At 33.2% G+C, this 6,829-nt stretch overlaps 1 pseudogene; it reads left to right on the top strand.

The window, feature by feature from the left end:
• The first annotated feature begins 2,650 nt into the window (after positions 1 to 2,650).
• On the top strand, positions 2,651 to 6,197 carry LOC133297712 (selenocysteine methyltransferase-like; annotated as a pseudogene).
• The last annotated feature ends 632 nt before the right edge of the window (positions 6,198 to 6,829 follow it).

Here is a 6,829-nt window from a genome sequence, read left to right as displayed (position 1 = left end):
GAACACTCCAAGAATAACACCTTAAAATATTTGTGGCCAAATCTCATTTAATGAAGTGTTATTGCATAAATCTCGAAAAGTTATATAAAATAAAATAAAAATTTGATTCAAATGTTTTAGTCAAAAGTTATTGCCTTCCGAATTTTTACGATCAAACTATTGACTTTTTATACCACGTTTCATGATCGAGGGCACCTCTGTGGGGCGCGACAACACAAGTTGCGGCTCTATGAGGTATGACCAGTCACACCTACTTTGAAGCACGGCTAATAACTATAAATTCATAAATCAATTTCAAAAAGTTATGTTTTCCTAGTTTCTTATTTAAATAATAATATTTAAATATTTTTACCTTGAAAAAAACTCATAATAAAACCTTCCTATGACTATTAGGAATGGAGGAAAAAACTTAGAAAAAGAGTGCATTAGATGCATGAGCATTGCATTCTACTTAGAACTTAGAATGATGTTTGGGAATTTGGAGCAATAATGTGCCCATTACATCACAAATAAAAAGATGATCCGCGGAAAAAAAAGTCTCACTCATCAGTATGATGGAGACTGGAGAGGTTGTTTTTTTCATTTTCGTTTTATCCTTTTTGGGCAAGTGAAATAGGGATTTGTATTTCTTATATAGAAATAAATAAAATAAAAAATTTATATATATGTAAATATATGTGAGGTAATGTTTTTTTTTCTTTTCACACGATCGCATATGGATTCCATATATTTGTACGTATATATATGAGATAATTTTTATCTCTTACAATATAAAAAATATTAATTCCAGTTAAATATTAATCAAAGTTTAAGTTTATTTTATGTTTATAATGGATTTTTTAGTTCTATAATAAAAAGGAAAATATTTATAAGATAACTTTTCACGTCAAATCAAATTCACTGATCTCGTCAGAAAAGAGATGAGACCATGCAATACTTTCTAGTGGAGAATTTTTTAATATGGTTCAGGACCACTATGGTCCTTCACTGAAAAATTGACACATGATTTTTTTTTCTCCTTCTCTCCTCAACCTTTTCTCTCACCTCTGTCCCACCAATTTTTTCTTGGGCAGGGAGGGAAAAATCTTCAATACATCCGATGTATGGTGCATCTACCCAAAAGAAGAAAGTTTCTGGGGACTTACATGGAAATAAAAATAAAGAAAAGGAGTAGAATGGAAAAAAGTTTTCCAAAATTGGAAAAAATGAGTACCCATTAGGATACGACCGATGTACTCAAATTTCTCTAGGCAGGGAGCACACAAAATCAACTCTTCTAGTAGAAAATTAATTACATGGTCCCTTTTTCTCTCTTTCTTTTTCTCTTTCTCTCTTATCTTCTCTCTCTCCTCTTCTCTCTCCTCTCTTATCTCTCTACCTGGCTCATCTAAGCCAGGTTCTCTGAATATTTGCTCCTTATAATAGGAGTATTACCAAACTCGTTGAACTCAATACTCCATGGTTTATATATGCATCATGGGTAATAAAGGATAAATGCAATTACCAAAAAAAAAAAACATAAAAGACAAACGCAATGTCATTTTTTTATTTTTGATTTGGTATAACCTGGAGGTATCCTCATTCAACCTCTTCCGGTCACATTGTCCTCGGAGTAGGGCCCTGAAGACTATCCCTCATTAAAAGGGCGGGTGCATTGACCTTCGCTACCGGAGAAAGGATAAGACTAATCCCTCAATCGAGAAGGAAGACACATCTTCTAATCCCCAAAGATTTTCCAAGAATTTGCTTGAGACAGAGTTTGAACTTCTGACTCAAGCAAACCCTTGGGAACTCAGTTGTCAACTGAGCTACCCTCGGAGTTATTTTTCTTTTCACTAGAAAACCTTTGGTACAATAAATATAGTATATTTACATTAAAAGGAGAAATGTTTGGAACTTAAAATAAAGGATAAAGTGTGTGTCATTTTAAATGATGTAAGTTGTGTCATTTTAAGAGAGAGAAAAAGATAGATAAAGTAAGAGAAAGAGTTGACAAAAAAAAGTGTGGATCCCACCTCTTTGTGAGAGTGAAAAGATATAAGTTGTGTCATTTAAAAGGATAAACATTTTTTCTTAAAATAAATTATACAAAAAATAAGGTTAAATTTTGTTTTTTTCTCATTTTAGTAAAAAAGAGTATCGAGTTGGTACTCTAGTAATATTGAAGAATTTTCTCTTTTTTACACACACTTTGAAAATGGTGCTGCAATTTGTTTTTTGCTTTTTATTTTTAAGTGGTGGGCCCATCATTGTGTATTTAGATAGGAGATAACTTATTTCCTATTACATATGAATAAAACCTTTAACTTAGAGTCCGTTTATTCGGTCTTTTAAGAAAAAACAATTTTTATCCCTTACTCATTTTAGAAGCATTTTTTTTATAAAAGTTAAAGTTATTTATATTTAAAAAAAATTAGTTTTTGAAAAAAAAAATTAGTTTTTAACTTTTACTTTTTTTATAACAAAATTTCAAACTATAAAAAAAAAAGAAGCTGATTTTTGCTTTTTGTTTTAAGCAGACATCTAAACGAACTTATAGTGAAAAATGTTTTTTTTTTTAAAGTAACTTTTGAAAAAAAACAAAAGCGGATCCAAACCGACTTTTAATACTCTGAGTCTGAACAAAAGTCACCGCCGGCAATTTTTTGTCATGGGTATGAGTTTTTCGGTTTTATAGTTTTTTATAAAAAAAAAAAAATTTAAGTGTAAGAATAATATTCACTCAAAATAATTACTTGAATTATATCCTTTTAACTTGTAAGTAATAACTTGTTATAATTTGAGTGTTCAAATTTTTATCATTGATTTTTTCCTCGTAACTCCTTAATATCCAATTTAGGGGCATCACCACATTTAACTTGGAACTCAAAAGCATGCTCGGGAAAAAATAGTCCCTTTGGCAATTAGGAAAGATGCAGAAGATATTAAGGGGGCGTTTGGTTGACGGATTCTGAGGATATGCATAGACATTTGAGAAGTGGGATTAGTTTGTGCCCGTGTTTGGTTGAAGCGTTTTGAAGATATACCCACCCAAATCAGTTCCCCACCTTAACAAGTTGCATGTGTATCTGATCCAAAAACCTGGCGAAATTTGCCCATTTGCGATGTGGTATTGCCAGTTACCTATGTAAATCATCACAATGGGCAAGATGCAGATGACGAGCGTACCCTCCTGTTAGCGCGCGAAAGTGAAAATATCATACCTAATCTATTTGTTGCAGAGTTGTTTACTTGTGTCGCTCTGTGTCGCGCGAAAGTGATCATTTATGTGTCGCTCTGTTTCACTTTGTGAGAAGGTACAACACCTTTTTTCTGGATTTGCTTTTATGTAGGGTGGGTTGGGTTGCTGTGCAATGCCATTTCTCCTCTCTTTTTTCGTTACATTATTATAAATTCGTGATATGTACCTTTTTTGGATATATGTTTTCTTCTACTATCGGTCATATGGGTGTTTATTTTCATTGGTTATTTGGGTCTGTGGGAGGTAAGGTAAGGAGAAAGCAAGAAAGTCGGGAGGTGCATTCTCTTCGGGTGGTGGGGCTGATGGTAGAATCCCCAAACAACGCACTATACTAATTGCAGCATCAGTGGGGAGCTATGGAGCTTATTTGGCTGACGGATCAGAGTACAGGTGAAAGGACCAATATCTAGTATTTAGCATCAGCTGTGGTTTTTGTTTACTTGTGGAGCCCATTTGTTGATTAACAATCAAAATGATATTCAAGATATGTTATGTTTCCAAGGTGGCTTTTTTAGCTTGGAATTTGTTATTTTGGCAAAAATCTTTCTGGTTCTTAGAATAGAAATTTCAAAAGGTTGTGTGAAATGAATTTCTTAGTCATCTTGCATGTGTGTACAATTTTGAGATTTCTCTGCATATAATTGTTAACATTTTTGAAAGTTTGAGGTTTGATAAACTTTTGCTGCTATTCTCGGCACTAATAGCAATCACATTTTTTTGATTGTCATGTTTTTTGATATTTTGTTCCTAACAGTGGGGATTATGGTGATGCTATGACGTTGGAAACTCTTATAAAAATTTTCATCGGAGAAGAGTTCAAATTTTAGCAGGTTCAGGTGCTGACCTACTTGCTTTTGAGACAGTGCCAAATAAGCTTGAAGCTCAGGTATCCTAAAAGCTTTGTGCATTCAAATGCTAAAATCTACTTCCTATGTTTATTTTTAGCTGTCTTTTTAGATTTTTTTTCTTCTAGAAGTCAGAGAAGATCAATAAAAACCAAAAGATGAATCCCCATGTTACCATGAATTATCTAAACCTTTGACACCATTGTAGTTTTCTAATCCCTGGAATTGGGAGAGAAAGAGGTAGACACCATTATAGTTTGTCATCAATCTCTACCTTTCATTTCCTGTTATAGATCCTGGGGAAGAGGTCACAGCAGTAAAATTCTGGTTCTTCACTGTTATTTCCTAATTCTTTATCCCAGTTCCTAGCACACCTTGCCTAATATGTAGTTTGAACTGCAGCCAGAAGACCTAGCAAGGCTGTCATATGATGTGTCCGGATATGGTAAAGGCAAAAAACTGCTCCTGATATTAACACTGTCTTTTTTGTAATCTTATTATCAAGGCTTTATTCCGATCTTTCTCACTCCATAGAGTTTTTCAGTTTCTATAATAGTCTTCCCAACTTAATTTGGCCTAAAATCTGCCATTTCTTGTCTAAACCTCAAGAGACTGATAAAGCATTAAATTTCTGTTATGGAGTTTCCATTGCCTTTGTGAAAGGGTAAAATCGCTAGTCAGGTAATTTCATATAATGACTAAATCACTGAGACATATATAATCAATTGAACTTCCAGAACAAGTATACAACAATCAATTATCTAAACGGAAAGTAAGCTTGGACATTTAAAATTTGTAAGTCTCCACTTACAATATTTATTTTGGTCTTGACTTGTTTCCTGAATCTCCCTAACTATACTTATGGACTAAGCAGGCTTATGCAGAGCTTCTGGAAGAAGGGGACATAAAGATTCCAGCATGGTTTTCTTTTAACTCTAAGGATGGAATTAATGTTGTAAGTGGTGATTCTTTACTGGAATGTGGCTCCATTGCTGAATCATGCAACAAAGTTGTTGCTGTTGGAATCAAACTGTACCCCACCTAGATTTATACATGGTCTGATAGTATTGCTTAAGAAGGTAGAACCTCAGGTTCTCTCTTTTCTAACTGAGTAGGATGTCATGTTAATTGTTGAACTTCATTTATCATAATATTTTGTTCAATCATCCTCTCCTATTCTCTTGGGTCTTTATTAATTAATGCAGTTTCATTTCTAAAAGTGTAGGTATCTATGTTGCCAAGCTGTTTTTATTTTTATTTATTTTTGTTAAGTCACATACTATTTGGGTGGATAATAAATACAAGTGGATGTTAATCTGTATAGGTTTGTGAGTTGTATAATATCTTAAATAGCCTTTAGCATATATTTATAAAGACGACCTATATGAATGGAGACTTCTTTGACTAAAGTACTTAACCTATACCCTGGTACAGTTTTCACATTTGTGTGCAACTATTTGTCTTTTGACATGGATAATGTCCTTTTTTCCTTGTTTTTATGTGTTACTTTCTTGTTAGAAAATAGGTCACTGTTAATAAATTATTATAGTTATGAGAATTATCTTTGTGGAACACTTATCCTTGATTGATATGTAATTTCTTCAGGTGACTACAAAACCAATTGTTATATATCCAAACAGTGGGGAAACTTATGATGCTGACGTAAAGGAGTGGGTGGTAAGTTGATTTCATCTGGTTGTACTATCATTTCATATGCTGTTAAATAAAAGAAAGGAATAAAATGGAGATAATTTGTTAAAGCTGGTTTTACGAGTTTATGGACTTGATGGTTTGTTAAAGCTATAAGTACTTCATACCTAATGTCCTTATATTTGTGAGTGACAAAATATAAAATGGAGATAATTTGTTAGAGATTTTTGGGATATTTCTTGAATTATGTAATAGTAATAATAGGTTGTTATTGTTGCAGCAAAATACTGGTGTTACAGATGAAGATTTTGTCTCGTATGTAAATAAATGGTGTGAGTTAGGGGCTTCCCTTGTAGGTGGCTGTTGCAGAACAACCCCAGCTACTATTAGAGGGATATACAGGATACTCTCCAGCAATCAATCTTCTACTCTTGCCACTAAGTAACTGCCCTGTCTTCAGAAAGGAGGCCAACGCGCAAATCAATCTAATTTACATGTTAAAGAAGGCTGGCAGCTGCACGGGGTCATGCTTTCTTCTTTGGACTGAAATGGGAAGATTAATGGCTAATTTGTGAGCTATCCTTTTGCATTATTCGTCAATGCAACTTGGACCTAGCAGCATGAGAATTGCAGTTTGTGCACGTGACATTTAAAGATCAAGGAAAATATATGTTTGTGCTTTCGCAGCCTGAGAATTGCAGTTCGCAAAATTTGTGTGAATTTCCTTAAGTTTTGCCAGTTACTTGAAATGAAAGAGATATTTAATTCCAAATAACGTGAATTAATAACCAACTGCCTCTTTTGATTTAAGCAAGCAATCCTTTAATTTCTTAAAATAAACAATAAAAAGTTTTCTTGGTTTGACAACTCCAGGGTTATTTTCGTAAAACCAACTTATTTTTCCATTTATATTTTATCTACAACCAAACATAGATTTCATAAAAGTTATTTAATTTCCCTGGTAAATTTTTTTCCAACCAAATAACTTTTTTTTACATTTTTCTACCTATCTCACTTTCCAACTATTTTCCTATCTATAACATTTTCCTATCATTCATAAAATTTCTCCTCAACCAAACGTTCCCTAAAGGTG

This window comes from Gastrolobium bilobum, unplaced genomic scaffold (genome assembly GCF_033153095.1).
Source record: "Gastrolobium bilobum isolate Gb01-03AN ecotype WA unplaced genomic scaffold, APGP_CSIRO_Gbil_v1 utg3870, whole genome shotgun sequence".
Classification (NCBI taxonomy): domain Eukaryota; kingdom Viridiplantae; phylum Streptophyta; class Magnoliopsida; order Fabales; family Fabaceae; genus Gastrolobium; species Gastrolobium bilobum.
This window is presented reverse-complemented; position numbering and strand designations above follow the sequence as displayed.